The 20,718-nt window shown below is 39.3% G+C and overlaps 1 protein-coding gene across 1 annotated transcript in view; it reads right to left on the reverse strand.

The window, feature by feature from the left end:
- The window catches only part of ZNF560 (zinc finger protein 560), a 57,732-nt gene extending 37,274 nt beyond the window's left edge, over positions 1 to 20,458 (reverse strand). Inside the window, 1 exon segment of the mRNA XM_040241629.1 lies at positions 20,401 to 20,458. The gene's annotated coding sequence lies outside the window, so the exon portion shown is untranslated.
- Positions 20,459 to 20,718: the final 260 nt, after the last annotated feature.

Below are 20,718 nucleotides of genomic sequence, written 5' to 3' on the forward strand. Positions count from 1 at the left end.
AAGGACCTATAAGAGACTAAGAACAGACAATCAACAATGAAAAACATAAGAACTGAAATAAAAATACACTGGAGGGAACCAATAGCAGAATAACTGAGGCAGAAGAATGGATAAATGAGCTAGAAGATAGAATGGTGGAAATAACCAAAGCAGAGAATAGAGAAAAAAGAAGGAAAAAGAAATGAGGACAGTCTTAAAGACTCTGGGACAAAATTAAGTGCTCCAATATTCAAATGACACGGGTTTCAGAAGAAGAAGAGGAAAAGGGTATGAGAAAATATTTGAGAAGATTACAGTTGGAAACTTCCTTAGGGTGATGGGAAAGAAAATAGTCACCCAAGTCCAGGAAGCCCAGAGTCTCTCATAAAGAAAAACCCCAAAAGAACCATACCAACATACATATTATTCAAGCTAACAAAAATTAAACACAAAGAAAAACAATTAAAAGCAGCAAGGGAATGCTGGTGGAAAAGGAAACTGATACAGCCAAATGGAAAACAATATGGAGATTCCTTTAACAATTAAGAATAAATCTACTATATGACTCAGAAATCTCGCTACTAAATTATAGTATTTATTGCAGCAATATTTACAATAGCTAGAAAATGGAAGCAATCTAGATGTCCAGTGACAGATGAATGTATATAGCAATTATGCTACATTAATACAGTGGATTTTAGCCAGCTATAAACAGGAGCAAGTCTGAGTCAGTTATAGTAGATGAACCTAGACCATCTTATACAGAGTGAAGTCAGAAAGAGGAAAAAAAAACAACAACGAAGAATCATATATTAACGCATATACATGGAATGTAGCAAAATGGTACTTATGAACCTGGCAGAGAAGAAACTTGTGGACACAGAAGGGGAAGGTGAGGGTGGGCTGTATTCAGAAAGCAGCACTGACATATATACACTATCATGTGTAAAATATTAGTGGGAAGTTGCTTAATAACAAAGAGAGTCCAGTCTGGTGCTCTGTGATGACCAACAGGGGTGGGATGTGGGAAGAAGAGGGAGACTCAGGAGGGAGGTGATACATACATACATACATATGTGTGTATATATATACATACATACATATATGTAAACTTGTGACTGATTCTCAGTTATATGGCAGAAACCAACACAAAATGTAAAGCACAAGAATGCTAGGGCTTTCCAGGTCATTCAGTGGTAAAGAATCCATCTGCCAATGCAGGAGACATGGGTTCGAGCCCTTAATCAGGAATATTCCCTGGAAAAGGAAATGCCAACCCACTCCAGCATTCCTGCCTGGGAAATGTCATGGACCGAAGAGCCTGTTAGTCCATAGGGTCGCAAAGAGTTGGACATGACTTGGTGACTAATGAACAACAACAAATAAGAATGGTAACTGAACTGGAGAAAAGAATGAATGAACATAGTTAAAGTTGTAACAAGGAACATAAACAATAAAAAAGAACCAGTCAGATGTGAAGAATAAAATAACTGAAATAAAAAACATGCTGCTGCTGCTGCTAAGTCGCTTCAGTAGTGTCCGACTCTGTGCAACCCCATAGACGGCAGCCCACCAGGCTTCCCCATCCCTGGGATTCTCCAGGCAAGAATACTGGAGTGGGTTGCCATTTCCTTCTTCAATGAATGAAAGTGAAAAGTGAAAGTGAAGTTGCTCAGTCGTGTCTGACTCTTAGCGACCCCATGGACTGCAGCCTACCAGGCTCCTCCATCCATGGGATTTTCCAGGCAAGAGTACTGGAGTGGGGTGTCATTGCCTTCTCCGAAAAAACATGCTTGAAAGTATTAACATCAGATCAGGGGGCACAGGAGAGTGCATAACTGATATGGAAGACAGAATAACAAAAATCACCCAATCAGAAAAACAGAGAAAACAAATTTTAAAAATGAGAACAGTATGGCAATACCCTGGCAGACCAGTGGTTAGGACTCAGTGCTTTCACTAAGGGGGTCCTGGGTTTGATTCCCCATCGAGAAATTAAGATCCTGCAAACTGTGTGTTGTGGTGGAAGAAAAAGGGACAGGTTAAGGAATCTCTGGTCTAATATAAATGATTCTAACATTTTCATAATTGGGTCTCAGAAGAAGAGAGAAAAAGAGGGGAAAACAATGTATTTGATAAAAATATGAACTCAGATCATGAGTTCCTGATTGCAAAATTTAGGCTTAAATTGAAGAAAGCAGGGAAAACCACTAGGCCATTCAGATATGACCTAAATCATACCCATTATAAGTGAGGGTGACAAACAGATTCAAGGGATTATATCTGGTAGACAGAGTGCCTGAAGAACTATGGATGGAGGTTCATAACACTGTACAGGAGGCAGTGACCGAAACCATCCCAAAGAAAAAAATGCAAAAAGCCAACGTGATTGTCTGAGGCCAAAGCTTTACAAATAGCTGTGCAAAGAACAGAAACAAAAGGCAAAGAAGAGGAAAGATATATACCCAAATGAATGCACAATTCTAGAAAACCGCAAGGAGAGATAAGAAGGCCTGCTTAAATGAATAAAGCAAAGTTAATAGAGGAAAACAACAGAATGGGAAAGACTAGACATATCGTCAAGAAAATTGGACATATGAAGGATGTTCATGCAAGCACGGGCATGATAAAAGACAGAAACAGTATCATCAAACAGAACCAGGGAAGATTAAGAAAAGGTGGCAAAAATACAAAGAAGACCTATTAAAACAAAAGTATTAATGACACAGATAACCACGATGGTGTGCTCACTCACCTAGAGACAGACATCCTGGAGTGTGAAATCAAGTAGGCCTTAGGATGCAATACTACAAACAGAGCTAGTGAAGGTGATGGAATTCCAGCTGAGCTATTTAAAATCCTAAAAGATGATGCTGTTAAAGTGCTGCACTTAATACATCTGCAAATTTGGAAAACTCAGCAGTGGCCATAGGCCTAAAAAGGACAGTTTTCCTTCCAAACCCCAAGAAGGGCAATGCCAAAAAATGTTCAAACTTATGTACAATTGCACCCTTTTCACATATGCTGGAGAAGAAAATGGCAACCCACTCCAGTATTCTTGCCTAGACAATCCTGTGGATGGAGGAGCCTGGTGGAGTGCTGTCCATGGGGTCACACAGAGTCGGACATGACTGCAGTGACTTAGCAGCAGCAGCACATATGCTAATAAGGCTATGCTCAAAAATCTTTCAAGCTAGGCTTCAACAATACATGAACTGAGAACTTCCTGAGGTACAACCTGTGTTTAGAAAATGCAGAGGAACCAGAGATCAAATTGCCAACATTTATGGACCATAGGAAGGCAAGAGAGTTTCAGAAAATCATCTACTTCTGCTTCATTAAGTATGCTAAAGCCTTTGACTGGGTGGATCACAACAAACTGTGGAAAATTCTTAATGAGTGAGAATACCAGACCACCTTAACTGTTCCTTGAGAAACCTGTATGTAGATCAAAAAGCAAGTGAAACGGACAGGGAAGGGTGACTGGTTCAAAGTTGAGAAAGGAGTACAAGAAGGCTGTATATTGTCACCTTGCTTATTTAATTTCAATGCAGAGTACATAATTTGAAATGCAAGATGGGATGAATCACAAGTGGAATCAAGACTGCCAGGAGACATTATCAACAACCTCAGACATGCAGATGATACCACTCTAATGACAGAACATGAAGAAGAACTAAGGAGCTTCTTGATGAGGGTGAAAGAGGAGAGTAAAAAAGCTGGCTTAAAACTCAACGTTAAAAAAACTAAATCAATCATGGCATCTGTTCCCATCACTTCATGGCAAAGAGAAGGGGTGGAAAAGTAGAAGCAGAAACCATATTTTCATTATCTCCAAAATCACTGTGGATGGTGACTGCAGCCATGAAGTTAAAAGACGTTTGCTCCTTGGAAAAAAAACCTATGACAAACCTAGATAGCGTATTAAATAGCAGAGACATCACTTGCCAACAAAGATCTGTTTATTCGAAGTTGTTTTTCCAGTAGTCCTGTATGGATGTGTGAGTTGGATCATAAAGAAGACTCAGTGCCAAAGTATTCATGCTTTTGAATTGTGGTTCTGGAGAAGATTTTTGAGAGTCCCTTGGAATACAAAGATATCAAACCAGTGGATCCTAAAGGAATCAACCCTGAATACTCACTGGAAGGACTGATGCTGAAGCTGAAGTTCCAATACCTTGGCCACCTGATGCAAAGAGCTGACTCACTAGAAAAAACTGTGATGCTGGGAAAGACTGAAGGCAAAAGGAGAAGGGGGTGGCAGAGATAAGATAGTTAGATAGCATCACTGACTCAAAGACATGAATTTCCTAGAGAAAACTCTGGGAGATACTTAAGGACAGTGAAGACTGACGTGCTGCAGTCCACAGATCACAAAGTCAGACACATCTTAGCAACTGAACAACAACAACAAGAATGACTGAAAATTTCCCAAAATGGAAGAATGAAACAGATATCCAGCTACAGAAAGCACAGAGTCTCAAACAAGATGAACCCAGAGACACACACCAAAATATATCATAATTAAAATTCAAAAGGTAAACGACTTCTAAAGCAGTAAGAAAAAACAAGGAGTCATATACAAGGGACCCACTTAAGGCTATCAACTGATTTTTCTGCAGAAACCTTGCAGGACAGAGGGGCATATACTTTGAAAGTGCTAAAAGGGAAAAACCTACAAATTAAAGATACTCTACCCAGCAAAGTTATCATTCAAAATCGAAGGCGAGACAAAGAACTTTCAGGTAAGCAAAAACTAGAGGAGTTCATCAAACCTAAAACAACTCTAAGAGAAATAGTAAAGGGTCTTCTCTTAAGTGGAAAAGAAAAGGCTACAAGCAGAAGAATGTATAGGAAAGAAAAGTCCCATTAGTAAAGTAAATATATAGTAAAGCCTGTGCAACAACCATTTAAGTAAGTACAAAGATTAAAAGAAACTATAACTACAACAATCAATTAAGTGTTAAACAAGAAATATGACATTAAAGACAAAAAACATGCAATAAGGGAGAAATAACATAGAATGTGCTTGAAATTAAATCACTATTAGTTTAAAACAAGCAGGTCTAGTTACAGGTCAACATATGAATCCCAGAGTAATCACAAATTAGTAAAGCTAAAGACACACATACAGACTGAAAGTGAAAGGACAGAAAAAAAGACAGTCCATGCAAAGGCAAACAAACAAGAATTTGGAGTAGCAATACTCAGAGTAGACAAAGTAGACTTTAAGACAAAGTCTAAATAAAAGACAAAGGACATTATGTAATGATAAAGGCATTAATACAAGAGAATGTAACAGCTGTTAACATATGTGTATCTAATACAGGAGAAGCTAAATAAATGAAGTAGGTATTTACAGACATAAAGGGAGACATTGAGAGTAATACAATAATAATAAGGAATTTTAACATCCAACTAGCATCAGTGATGGAGAAGGCGATGGCAACCCACTCCAGTACTCTTGCCTGGAAAATCCCATGGATGGAGGAGCCTGGTAGGCTGCAGTCCATGGGGTTGCTGGGAGTCAGACACGACTGAGCGACTTCACTTTCACTTTTCACTTTCATGCACTGGAGAAGGAAATGGCAACCCACTCCAGTGTTCTTGCCTGGAAAATCCCAGGGACGGGGGAGCCTGGTGGGCTGCCATCTATGGGGTTACAGAGTCAGACACGATTGAAGTGGCTTAGCAGCAGCATCAGCATCAGTGTACAGATCATCCAGAGAGAAAATCCAGAATAAAACAGTAGTCTTAAGACGCATTTGGCCACTTGGACTTAATAGATACCTACAGGACATTCCAACCCAAAACAGAGACATAAACATTCTTCACAAGTACACATGGAATGCTCTCCAAGACAGATGACATGTCTGCTCAACAAATTTAATGGACAGAGAATATCAAATATTTTTTTTTGACTACAATGCTGTGAAACAGAGAAATCAATTACAGAAAGAAAAATAGGAAAAGAACAAATATGTGGAGAACAAACAACATGTTACTACAAAATGAACAGGCCAATGAAGAAATTGGAAAATACCTCAAGACACACGAAAATAGAAACAAAACGTCCCCAAGTTGATGGGATACAGCAGTAGTCATGATGAGGGGATTTTATAATGAGACAGGCCTATCTCAAGATGTTAAGAAAAATCTCAAGTAAACAACCTAATTTGCCATCCAAAGGAATTAGAAAAAGAAGAACAAAGCCTTAAGTTAGCAGAAGGAAAGAAGTAATAAACATCAGAGAGAAAATAAAAGAGAACCCCACTCCTCCTACATTGGAAAAGATCAGTGAACTCAAAAGCAGATCTTTTGAAAAGATAATTAGTGTTGATAAGGCTTTAGCCTGTCTCATTAAGGAAAAAAGAAAACCCAAATAAGCAAAATAATGAAAGAGAAGAAATTATAACTGATTCCACACACACAGAAATAATCAAAAGGGAATACTATGAGAAAAAAGAAAGTATACTATAAAGTTATATGTCAATAAATTGAACAACAGAAGAAATATGTATCTAGAATTACAAAACCTTTGAAAACTGAATAGGAATCCATGGATAATCTAAGTAGACTGATTACTAATGTTGAAACTGAATCAGCAATCAAAATTCCCCCAAATTAAAAGTCCAGGCAAGGCAGCTGCACAGGAGAATTCTATCCCACATATAAAGAAGGCTGAATACATATGCTTGTGCCACACAGCATATGGGATCCCAGTTCTCTGACCACCAGGGATTGAATCAGTGCCCCTTGCACTGAAATAGTCTTAAACACTGGACCACCAGGGAAGTACCTTAATGTCTATTCCCAAAAACCAAAGAGGTGGAAATACTCCCAAATTCTTTCTATGAGACCATGATTACCCTGATGCTAAAACCTGAAAGGGGCAGTATAAAAAAAAAAAAAAAAAAAAGATTATAGGCCAATATTTCTTATGTATAGAGATACAAAAATTCTCTGCAAAATATTAGCAAATAGAATTCAACAGTCTACAAAATGGATTATTCACAATGATCAAGTGAGATTTATTCCAGGGATGAAAGAATGGTTCCAAATCTGATCATCAAGCAATGTCATACACTACATTAATAAAAGGATACTAAAAATCACAGATAATTTCAATTAATGCAGGAAAAACACTGAATAAATTCACCATCTATTCACGATAAAGACTCTCATCAAAGTTGGTATGGAGGGAACACATCTCAACATAATGAAGGCCATTTATGACAAGCCCCAGCTAACATCAAACTCAATGGAATACAGAAAGCTTTTCATTTAAAATCAGAAGTAAGACAAGAATGCCCACTCTCATCACTTCTCTTTAATGCACTATTGGATGTCCCAGCCACAGCTATCAGATGAGAGAAAGAAACAAAGGCATCCAGATTGGAAAGGAAGAAGTACAATTGTCACTCTTTGAAGATTACATGGTACTATATATAAAAAAAAACCCTAAAGTCACCATCAAAAAACTATTAGAACTATTAGAATAAATGAATTCAGTAAAGTGGCAGTATACAGGATTAATATAAAGAAATCTGTTTCTTTTCTATACCATAATAATGAATTACCAGAGAAAGAAAGCAGAAAAAAGAAGTTCCTTTGAAAAAAAGAATTCAGTTACTAGAAATAAATTTAACCAAAAAAAGACCTATACTCTGAAAACTATATAACAGTGTAGGAAATTGAATATGATATTACAAAGAAGTGGAAATATATCCTGTGCTCATGGACTGAAAGAATCAATACAGTTAAAATTCCATACTACCCAAAGCAACCAGAAATTTAATGTAACCCCTAGGAAAGTACTCATGATATTTTTCACAGAACTAGAAAAAAAAACTTAAATTATTTTAAATTACTCTGAAGAGCCAAGGCAGTATAGACAACAAAGAACAAAGCTAGGGGTATCACAGTCATTGACTTCAAACTACACAAGTTTGTTTGTGTGTGTGCACAGTAGTGTTCAACTCTGCGACCCCATGGGCTCCTCTGTCCATGGGATATCCCAGGCAAGAATATTGGAGCGGGTTGCCATTTCCTTTCTCAGGGGATCTTCCCGACCCAGGAAGCGAACCTGTGTCTTTGGTGTCTCCCTCACTGGCAGGCAGGTTCTACACTACACTACAAAGCTACAGCAATGAAAACCATATAAAACTGATACAAAAACAGACTCATAGATGAATGGAATAGTATAAAGAGCCAAAAAATAAACACACACACTTAGAGTCAACTAATATCCTACAATGCAGTCAAAAATACACAATGTAGAAAAGACAGTATGGCCAACAAATGGTGCTGAAAACACTGGACAGCTCATGTAAAAGAATAAAATTGGAATATTTTCACATACCACGTATGAAAAAAAGCTCAAAATGGATTAAAGACCTAAATACAAGACTAGAAACTTGGGCTTCCCTTGTAGCTTAGTCAGTAAAGAATCTGCCTGCAAGGCAGGAGACCTGGGTTTGATTCCTGCGTTGGGAAGATAATCTGGATAAGGAAATGGCAACCCACTCCAGTATTCTTGCCTGGAGAATTCCATGGACAGAGGAGCCTGGCAGGCTACAGTCTATGGGGTCACAAGAGTCGGACACAACATAGTGACTAAACTACCACCAGAAACCATAAAACTCCTAGAAGAAAACATACACAGAACGCTCTTTGACATACATATTAGCAGAATGCTTTTGGCTCTGTCTCCTAAGGCAAAGAAAACAGAGGCAAAGATAAACAAATGGAATTGAAGTAAATGTAAAAGCTTTTGTAAAGCAAAATAATCAAAAAATGTAAAGAAAAAAAAAAGTAAAGACCATCTACTGAATGGCAGAAAATATCTGCAAATGATATGACCAATAATAGATTAAAGTACAAAATATGTAAATAGCTCATACAACTTAAGATAAAAAAACCCCAAATAATCCTATTAAAAAAATGAACAGAAGACCTGAAAAGACATTTTTCCAAGGAACACACACAGATGGCCAACAGGTTCATGAGACGATTCTCAAGGTCACATCGTTAGAGAAATGCAAATCAAAACTGCAGTGAGCTATCGCTTCACGCAGAATGGTCATCAGAAACATCACAAATAACAAATTTGGCCAGACTGTGAAGAAAGGGGAACACTGGTATTCTGCTGGTGAGAATGTAAATTGGTGCAGCCACTATGGAAAACAGTATGGGGATTCCTCAAGAAACTACACCATGATCTAGCAATTCCATTCCTTTGGGTGTATATCCAAAGAAAACCAAAACAGTAATTTAAAAATATACATGCACCCCAATGTTCATAGCAACGTTATTTACAGCAGGCAAGTTATGGAAGCAACCTAAGTGTCCATCAACACATGAATGGAAGGAAAAGATTAAAAAATGAAATATTATTCAGAGTCACTGGAAAAGATTCTGATGCTGGGAAAGATTGAGGGCAAGAGAAGGGGGCAACAGAGGATGAGATGGTTGGATGGTATAACTGACTCAATGGATGCAAGTCTGAGCAAACTCAAACAGATAGGGAAGCACAGGGAAGCTTCCACTGCAGAGGTCAGGGGTTCAATTCCTGTTGGGGTAATAAGATCATGCATGCCTCCGGGAGATAATATCCCACATACACCATGGTGGGGACAAAAATATACATAAATAAGTGATGGTGGTAGTTTAGTGGCTAAGTCATGTCTGACACTTGCAGCGCCATGGACTGTAGCCCACCAGGCTCCTCTGTTTATGGGATTCTCCAACCAAGAGTCCTGGAATGAGTTGCCAATTCCTTTTCCAGGGAATCTTCCTGACCCAGGGATTGAACCCAGTCTCCTGCCTTGGAGGATTCTTTACTACTGAGTTACCAGAGAAGCCCCAAATAAATAAACACACAAATATACACTAAACAAGGGCTTTCTGTGATGTTCTTCCAGGGCTAATCTTCCAATATGGCTCAAATACAATTCCAAAAATTTCTTAGATTAATGTTTTGTGGACAGTTCAGTCCAGTTGCTCAGTCCTGTACAACTGTTTGTGACCTCATGGATTGCAGCATGCCAGGCCTCCCTGTCCAGCACCAACTCTTGGAGCTTGCTCAAACTCATGTCCATCGAGTCAGTGATGCTATCCAACCATCTCATCCTCTGTCGAACCCTTATCCTCTTGCCTTCAATCTTTCCCAGCATCAGGGTCTTTTCCACTGAGTCAGTTCTTTGCATCAGGTGGCCAAATTATGGAAGCTTCAGCATCAGTCCTTCCAATGAATATTCAGTGTTGATTTCCTTTAGGATCGACTGGTTTGATCTCCTTGCTGTCCAAGGGACTCTCAAGAGTCTTCACCAACACCACAGTTCAAAAGCATCAATTCTTCAGTGCTCAGCTTTCTTTACGGTCCAGCTCTCACATCCATCCATAATGACTACTGGAAAAACCATAGCTTTGATGACACGGACTTTTGTCAGTAAAGTCTGCTTTTTAATATGCTGTCTAGGATGGTCATAGCTTTTCTTCCAAGGAGCAAGTGTCTTTTAATTTCATGGCTGCAGTCACATCTACAGTGATTTTGGAGCCCAAGAAAATAAAGTCTGTCACTGTTTCCCCATCTATTTGCCATGAAATGATGGGACTGGATGCCATGATCTTTGTTTTCTGAATGTTGAGTTTTAAGCAAGCTTCTTCACACTCCTTTTCCACTTTCATTATCAGGCTCTTTAGTTTCTCTTCACTTTCTGCCATAAAGGTGGTGTCATCTGCATATCTGAGATTATTGATATTTCTCCCAGCAATCTTGATTCCAGCTTGTGCTTCATCTAGTCCAGCATTTCACATGAGGTACTCTGCATATAAGTTAAATAAGCAAGGTGACAATATACAGCCTTTTCCCAATTTGGAACCAGTCTGTTATTCCATGTCCAGTTCTAACTGTTGCTTCTTGACTTGCATACAGATTTCTCAGGAGGCAGGTAAGGTATTCCCATCTCTTTAAGAACCTTTCACAGTTTGTTGGGACATACACAGCCAAACGCTTTCACGTAGTCAATAAAGCAGAAGTAGATGTTTTTCTTGAATTCCCGATTTTTCTATGATCCAACGGATGTTGGCAACTTGATCTCTGGTTCCTCTGCCTTTTCTCAATCAGCTTGAACAACTGGAAGTTCTCAGTTCACGTACTATTGAAGCCTAGCTTAGAGAATTTTGAGCATTACTTTACTAGCGTGTGAGATGAGTGCAATTGTGCTGTAGTTTGAACAGTCTCTGCATTGCCTTTTTTGGGGATTGGAATGAAAACTGACCTTTTCCATTCCTGTGGCCACAGCTGAGTTTTCTAAGTTTGCTGGTATATCGAATGCAGCAGCATCATCTTTAATATCATCATCGTTTAGAATTTTAAACAGCTCAGGTGGAATTTCATCACCTCCACTAGCTTTGTAGTAATGCTTCCTAAGACCCATTTGACCTCACATTCCAGGATATCTGGCTCTAGATGAGTGACCACACCATCATGGTTATGGGTCATTAAGACCTTTTTTGTATAGTTCTTCTTTGTATTCTTGCCCAGAGATAAACACACCCACCTTTGGTTGCCTAATCTGTGACAAAGGGAAGAATATCTGATGAATAAAAAACAGACTCTTCAATAAGTGGTGATGAGAAATCTGGATCAGTTCAGTTCAGTTCAGTCGCTCAGTCGTGTCTGACTCTTTGCGACCCCATGAATCTCAGCACGCCAGTCCTCCCTGTCCATCACCATCTCCCGGAATTCACTCAGACTCACGTCCATCAAGTCCATGATGCCATCCAGCCATCTCATCCTTGGCTGTCCCCTTCTCCTCCTGCCCCCAATCCCTCCCAGCATCAGAGTCTTTTCCAATGAGTCAACTCTTCGCATGAGGTGGCCAAAGTACTGGAGCTTCAGCTTTAGCATCATTTCTTCCAAAGAAATCCCAGGGTTGATCTCCTTCAGAATGGACTGGTTGGATCTCCTTGCAGTCCAAGGGACTCTCAAGACTCTTCTCCAACACCACAGTTCAAAAGTATCAATTCTTCAGTGCTCAGCCTTCTTCACAGTCCAACTCTCACATCCATACATGACCACAGGAAAAACCATAGCCTTGACTAGATGGACCTTAGTCGGCAAAGTAATGTCTCTGCTTTTGAATATACTATCTAGGTTGGTCATAACTTTTCTTCCAAGGAGTAAGCATCTTTTAATTTCATGGCTGCAGTCACCATCTGCAGTGATTTTGGAGCCCCCCAAAATAAAGTCTGACACTGTTTCCACTGTTTCCCTATCTATTTCCCATGAAGTGATGGGACCAGATGCCACGATCTTTGTTTTCTGAATGTTCAGCTTTAAGCCAACTTTTTCGCTCTCCTCTTGCACTTTCATCAAGAGGCTTTTTAGTTCCTCTTCACTTTCTGCCATAAGGGTGGTGTCATCTGCATATCTGAGGTTACTGATATTTCTCCTGGCAATCTTGATTCCAGCTTGTGTTTCTTCCAGTCCAGCGTTTCTCATGATGTACTCTGCATAGAAGTTAAATAAGCAGGGTGACAATATACAGCCTTGACATACTCCTTTTCCTATTTGGAACCAGTCTGTTGTTCCACGTCCAGTTCTAACTGTTGCTTCCTGACCCGCATACAGATTTCTCAAGAGGGAGGTCAGGTGGTCTGGTATTCCCATCTCTTTCAGAATTTTCCACAGTTTATTGTGATCCACACAGTCAAAGGCTTTGGCAGAGTCAATAAAGCAGAAACAGATGTTTTTCTGGAACTCTCTTGGTTTTTCCATGATCCAGCAGATGTTGGCAAGTTCATCTCTGGTTCCTCTGCCTCGTCTAAAACCAGCTTGAACATCAGGGAGTTCATGGTTCACGTATTGCTGAAGCCTGGCTTGGAGAATTTTGAGCATTACTTTACTAGCATGCGAGATGAGTGCAATTGTGTGGTACTTTGAGCATTCTTTGGCATTGCCTTTCTTTGGGGTTGAAATGAAAACTGACCTTTTCCAGTCGTGTGGCCACTGCTGAGTTTTCCAAATTTGCTGCCATATTGAGTGCAGCACTTTCACAGTATCATCTTTCAGGATTTGAAACAGCTCAACTGGAATTCCATCACCTCCACTAGCTTTGTTCGTAGTGATGCTTTCTAAGGCCCACTTGACTTCACATTCCAAGATGTCTGGCTCTAAATTAGTGATCACATCATCATGATTATCTGGGTCGTGAAGATCTTTTTTGTACAGTTCTTCCATGTATTCCTGCCACCTCTTCTTAATATCTTCTGCTTCTGTTAGGTCCATACCATTTCTGTCCTTTAAGAATGAAATTAGAACACTTCCTAACACCCTACACAAAAATAAACTCAAAATGGACTAAAGCCCTAAACATAGGCCGAGACACTATAAAATTCTTCGAGGAAAACATAGGAGAAACACTCTTTGACATAAGTCACGATAAGATCTTTCTTGACCTACCTAGTAAATTACGGAAAATTTAAGAAATTGAATGGGACCTAATTAAACTTAAAACACTTTTCAAAGCAAAGGAAACTATACAGAAGATAAAAAGGCAAACCTCCAATTGGGAGCAAAATATTTTGTAAGAAAGCAATACAGAAGGGTTAGACTCCAAAATATACAGACAGGTTATGGAGCTCACTATCAAAAAAGAAAATCAAACAACCCAATCAACAAATGTGGCTTTCCCACATTTTTCACATTTGTAGGGTTTTAATCCAGAGTGAATATTTTTGTGACACGAAGGCATAAGGAACATTTGAAGTATTTTCCACATTGCTTACATAAAAAAGGACTCTCTCCAATGTGGTTTTCAATGCGTCCTAATCTCAGATCTAACAAAAATGTCACCACAGTGTTCACATGAAAACTTTCTATCAAGGGTTTCAATATGTAAAGTAAGTAAAGAAGACAAGATGAAGGCTTTACCACATTCCTCATATTTATATGGTTTTGTTCCAGTGTGAATTTGATTGTGACTCTTAAGATACAAAAAACTTTAAAAGAATTTTCCACATTTGTCACATGGAAATGGCCTCTCTTCACTATGAGATTTCATATCTTCTTTAAGTCTCTAGGAATTATGGAAGGGTTTCCCACACTACTTACATTTATGCAGTTTTATTTCCCTATGTAATTTTGCATACAGGGCCTTCATCAGGATGAGATTTTACATGGATCCTAAGACTTAGCCAAATAAATTAAAAACAAACAAACAAAAACACAAAAAAACTCCACATGCTGCAGGGTTCGGGCAAAAAAAGAAAAAAGATATCTCTTATTGATTCTGATAGATAAATATTGAAAATTAAATTCTTCCCTGAGCAATTTTCCCAATCAAATAAATTGTCTCATCAAATCTGGGGGCAAGCCTTCATGCGTTTCACTGTCCCAACCTAGAAATGGAATCAACAAAATATACAAAGTTTTCCCATCCTCCTACTCCCATCAGTTCCCATATGGCAAATTTGAATGCTTTGTCTTTTTATGATTTCCGTGTCAACTCTCTCTTCTTTCCTTCACCTACTACCATATAAAGATAAAGAATACTATCCTCTATTTAGCTCCAGAGTTCTATTCAATTAGTCACAATAAAAAAAAAAAAAAAAAAAATTAGTCACAATACATCATTGCCGTCCCCAAAGCTCCCTAAAACAGCCCTGGATTTGATTTTTTGAGTGCTAATCAAGCATTCTTTTAGTACTGTATGTCATCTAGTAAATGGAAATAGGAAATCACTGGATTCCTTCATTTTTACCTTCTACAAAACTCTCAAATGATTTATTTTCTATAATAATCATGACATCGCTATAAACATGAACATCTTTTAAAACTTAATCTGCATAAGATTCTAGCTTGACTCCATGCCTTCCTTTGGTCTCATCTTCCCTGAAGATTTTTCCAAAGTAGCAGTTAGTCAGTTATACTTATGGTGTACATAGACTCAATGTTTCTAAAATTGCCATGGACTTAAGAATATGCCCAGAGCACTTCCTTCCTGGGTCCTGTCCTTTTTTTTCCACTTTAAGTCTCACTACTATCTGTTCTGCTTCTGCAAACTTTTTCTTCTGCAAACACTTTCAACTACACTGTATGTTACTCATGAAGTTCCTGTCATCTTATAATTTTTACCCACTCTATGAATCCTTACTATTGCTCAGTGACTTGAATGGATACTGCCAACATCCACTGGATCACAGATAAAGCAAGAGAATTTCAGAAAAACATCTACTTCTGCTTCATTGACTACACTAAAGCTTTTGGCTATTTGTATCAAAACAAACTGTGGAAAATTCTTAAAGATTTGGGAATACCAGACCACCTTACCTGCCTCCCGAGAAACCTGTAAGTAAACTCAAGTCACTCAGTCATGTCTGACTCTTTGTGACCCCATGGACTGCAGCCCTCCAGGCTCCTCAGTCCAGGGGATTCTCCAGGCAAGAATACTGGAGTGGGTTGCCATTTCCTTCTCCAGGGGATCTTCCCGACCCAGGGATCGAACCCGGGTCTCCTGCATTGGAGGCAGATGCTTTAACCTCTGAGCCACCAGGGAAGCAGAAACCTGTATGTAGGTCAAAAGCAACAGTTAGAACTGGACATAGAATAAAGGACCATTTCAAAATTGGGAAAGGAGTACGTCAAGGCTGTATATTGTAACCCTGTTTATTTAACTTATGCGCAGAGTACATCATATCAAACGTCAGAATGGATGAAGCACAAGCTGGAATCAAGACTGCCGGGAGAAATATCAATAACCTCAGATATGCAGATGATTCCACCCTTATAGCAGAAAGTGAGGAAAAACTAAAGAGCCTCTTGTTGAAAGTGAAAGAGGAGAGTGAAAAAGCTGGCTTAAAACTCAACACTCAAAAAACAAAAATCATGGCATCTGGTCCTATCACTTTATTCCAAACTGATGAGGGAACAGTTGAAGCAGTGACAGATTTTATTTTCTTGGGTTCCAAAATCACTGCAGATGGTGACTGCAGCCATGAAAAGAGCTTGCTGCTTGGAAGAAAAGCTATAACAAACCTAGACAGTATATTAAAAAGCAGAGACATTACTTTGCCAACAAAGGTCTGTATAGTCGAAGGTAAGGTTTTTCCAGTAGCCATGTATGGATGTGAGAGTTAGACCATAAAGAAGGCTGAGCACCAAAGAATTGATGCTTTTGAACTGTGGTGTTGGAGAAGACTCTTTGAGAGTCCCTTGGACTGCAAGGAGGTCAAACCAGTCCATCCTAAAGGAAATCAACACTGAATATTCACTGGAAGCTCCAATGATGCTAATGCTGAAGCTCCAATACTTTGGTCACCTGTGTGAAGAGCTGATTCACTAGAAAAGACCCCGAGGCTGGGAAAGACTGAAGGCAGGAGGATAAGGGGACGAAAGAGGAGAAGATGGTTGAATGGCATTACCAACTCAAAGGACATGAGTTTGAGCAAGCTCCAGGAGATGGTGAAGGACAGGGAAGCCTGGCATGCTGCAGTCAATGAGATCTCAAAAAGTTAGCCACGACTGAGGGACTAAATAACAACAACCCATGTTTTGCTTCATAAGTTAAGTATCAACCCCTTCCAATATATATTACGATCTCATAGTAAGACACTCTCTGTCCATGTCTCAAAATGCCTGGTTTTCATTTAAAAAATGAATTCCCAGGTAAGACAATTGCTATATGACTTTTTTTGTTGTTGTTTTGTCTTAAATTTCTTATTTTTTATTTTTAATTTGCCACAGGACTGCAAAGGTCAGTTTTCATTTCAACCCCAAAGAATATTCAAATTGCCACACAAATGCACTCATTTCACATGCCAGCATGATAATGTTCAAAATCTTTCAAGCTAGACTTCAACAGTATGTGAACTGAGAACTTCCATATGTACAAGTTGGATTTAGAAAAGGCAGAGGAACCAGAAATCAAATTGTCAACATCCATTGGATCAAGAAAAAGCAAGGGAATTCCAGAAAAACACCTACTTCTGTTTTACTGACTACACTAAAGCCTTTGACTTTGTAGATCACAACAAACTGGAAAATTCTTAAAGAGATTAAAAAAGCCAGACACCTTACCTGCCTCCTGAGAAATTTATATGCAGGCCAAAAAGCAACAGTGAGAACTGGACATGGAAAATCAGATTGGTTCAAAATTGGAAAAGGAGTACATCAAGGCCATATATTGTCACCTGCTTATTTCACTTATATGCAGAGTACATGATGCAAAATGCTGGGCTGGATGAACCACAAGCTGGAATCAAGACTGTTGGGAGAAATATCAATAACCTCAGATATGCAGATGATACCACCCTTAGGGCTGAAAGCAAAGAACTAAAGAGCCTCTTGATGAAGGTGAAAGAGGAGAGTGAAAAAGCTGGCTTAAACTCAACATTCAAAAACTGAAGATCATGGTATCTGGTCCCATCAGTTCATGGCAAATAGATGCGGAAACAATGGAAACAGTGGCAGATTAATTTTCTTGGGCTCCAAAATCACTGTACATGGTGACTGCACCCAGAAGATAAGTTTTGGTCATTGGAAGAAAAGCTATGAGAAACTTAGACACCACTTTGCTGACAAAAGTTTGTATAGTCAAAGCTATGGTTTTTCCAGTAGCCATGTATGGATGTGAGAGTTGGACCATAGAGAAGACTGAGCACCAAAGAATTTGTTTTACAACTGTGGTGCTGGAGAAGGACTCTTGAGAGTCCCCTGGATTGCAAGAAGATCAAACCAGTCAATCCTAAAGGAAATCAGTCCTGAATATTCACTGGAAGGACTGATGCTGAAGCTGAAGCTGCAATACTTTCGCCACCTGATGTGAACAGCTGACTCACTGAAAAAGGTCGTGATGCTGGGAAGGATAGAAGGCAGAAGGAGAAGCAGATAACAGAGGATGAGATGACTGGATGGCATTACCAACTCAATGGACATGAGTTTGAACAAGCTCCGGGAGATGGTGAAGGACAGGGAAGCCTGGCATGCTGTAGTCCATGGGGTTGCAAAGAGTTGGACATGACTGAGCAACTGAACAACAACAGACTTATTATTTTTTATTGGCGGATAATTGCTTTACAATATTGTGTTAGTTTCTACCATGCATCAACATGAATCAGCCACAGGTATACATATCACCATTGTTTCTCTGTCCCTGGCACAGAGCCTAACTCATTAAAGGCATTCCATAATCACTTGTGGACTGCCAGACAATTTGCCACTTTCCACAAAATGTTCTAATACAGTACACACAATTGAGGGAATATAAAAAACAGAACTGCAACATAAAAATAAAGTAAGACTCATGTGAAATGTCTTGGAACAAAAACATATAAATCAAAATGCTATAGTTCTGAAAAAGTGTGTATTTTTCATTGAAAAAATTATGAAAAAATACATGAAAAAATTCTTTTGGGACATTCTTCTTGAAGACAAGTGTCCTGATGTCAAAACTAAAATCTGTTCCTTGCATTTCTCCATAATCAGTTTTAGATATGCCTTTTAAAAGTTGATCAGAAACTACAAAGTGGCACAAGATCTAAGCAAGAAAATTTAATATCCACTGAAGTAAATATATATATTTGTCTGATGACCTAGAAAAACAATCTAGAAGCTGACCCTGAAAGATGAAACAATATACAGAGAAGTTTATTCACACAATAACAGATGCTAAAAGAAATTATAGGAAGGTGCTGGGAAACAAGTTATTCTGAGGATCAGAATATCACCGCACATAGGACTTTACTCTATAGGAAAGTCTACCTTTAAAATAGAAAACTCTGATGATTCCTAGTTTAAGCAAGTAGTCCTACTTAGCAACACAACCAAGGGATGTCCTAAATTTACATTTCCTGATGGAATCCAACTTGATGTACACAACATCACCTTCAAAATATGCGTAAGAAATAACCAGTAGAATATACCAGGAGTTGGCATATTTTGGTCATAGGTGTATTTTTGTAAATAAAGTTCTTTGGATCACAGATATGCCCATTTGTTTCCCTAAATCGACAGTATTATTCTGCTACTAAGGCAGAGTTGAGTAATTCCATACCTTATTGCTCGTGACACATCAAGCACTAACTATCTGGGCCTTTTCAGACAATAAGTTGGCCAGCCATGGCTCTCAACCAATTACCAACTAACAGAAACTACAGACATGAAGGAAAACTCAAACATACTGTGAATATAAAACCACAAATATAAAACTGTGACTTTTTAAACAATATGTGACTCCTCAAAGTGTCAATATAATGAACTTAATAGACAAACAATGGCAAGTGATTTCGGTTAAAAAAAAAGACTAAAAGGCATTAACAGTTGTCACATATAAGCCCTGATTGGGTTCTAGATCCCCAAAGTACCAAAAACACATTTTGGAACCACGTGGAGAGGCTAACTTATTATAACTTCAAAATATTGTTATTTTTACCTTTCTCATGTGAAATAATGGAATTCTGATATTTAGTAGGATAATGCCCATACCTTTAGAAGAAGGTATTTAAAAGGCAAGTCATCATGTATGCGATTTATTTTCAACTTATTCTCAAACAGCTCACCACGGTGTATTTGTAAATCGAGGAGACAATAAGCATGGAAAATACTAAAACTAAATGAATCTACGACAACGAACATTCACTGTACTGGAAGGTCACATTTTATTGAGGTTCTAGGCGTTACACAATCACATAATCTGGGGGAAATATACATTTAATCCAAACAAGTTATTTATGGTTTCTCATTCTTGAACTTGTATCAAAAAGCCTCCACCGTATCTCCTGGAGACCCGTGTTTGTGGGATCTTACGACCCTAGGTATTTCAGATGAGTTAACTGCTCTCGGGCGTGCGTGCGTGCGTGTGTGTGTGTGTTTGTTTTGAGAACAAATTCTGTAATCTACATACATTTAAACAGAGTAATACGCGCAGCCTTGATATCCGAAGAATCTGTACCTCTATGTAATATTCAAAAACAACGTGCAAAGAGAAAGCCAAATTGTTTGGTGAAACATTATTTTTCATACAAAAGAAGCCGGCGTTTAAACCAACTCTCCCCAATACTCTGAGCAATAGGGCAGGGTAGCCAGGTTCTTAACACCCAGAGGACGTGGGGGACGGAGCAACGCACACTGGAACAGCGGAAATTCTTTTCCTCGTGGACGAAAGTCACAAAGAACTCATTGGAGGCTTTCGAATAGGGAAGCACAGTGAATGTCGACACCCCGCAGACGCTCCCTCACAGCACTTACCACCCGACGGTGACTCAGATCCCGCGGACGCGAAAGGGGCCAGGCCTCTCTCAGGAGTCCCCTCGGAAGCCAGACCCAACATGCTGTATAACGACCTCGGTGCATCCCAGAACCCTGCCTCCACGCAAGACTCACCCATAACAATGTGAAACACAGGACGACTAGCCTACCTCTTTCCACCAGGCATAGACCAGCCCGACCAAAATGCTGTCGCGAGCCAGTGACGCCACTTCCGCCTAGTGCCGCGGCTGTAGAGGGGCGGGGTTCCCGGACGCTGGCTGCCATTCAAGTTCTATTGATTGGCAAGTTCCCCTGTTAGCAGCGACACGGTAGTTTTCGTGCGTTGGGGCAGGACCCCTAGGTCAGCTCTGAACGCGGACTGCAGGCAGAAGCAGGCCCAGCTTAAGCGGCTGAGGCCAGAACTGCGAGCAGAAGGCGGAGCCTATAGCAGGATATAGTTTTGGAGGCGAGTTTTGGGGCGAGTAATA

The sequence above is a fragment of the Oryx dammah genome, unplaced genomic scaffold, assembly GCF_014754425.2.
Source record: "Oryx dammah isolate SB20612 unplaced genomic scaffold, SCBI_Odam_1.1 HiC_scaffold_5, whole genome shotgun sequence".
Classification (NCBI taxonomy): Eukaryota; Metazoa; Chordata; class Mammalia; order Artiodactyla; family Bovidae; genus Oryx; species Oryx dammah.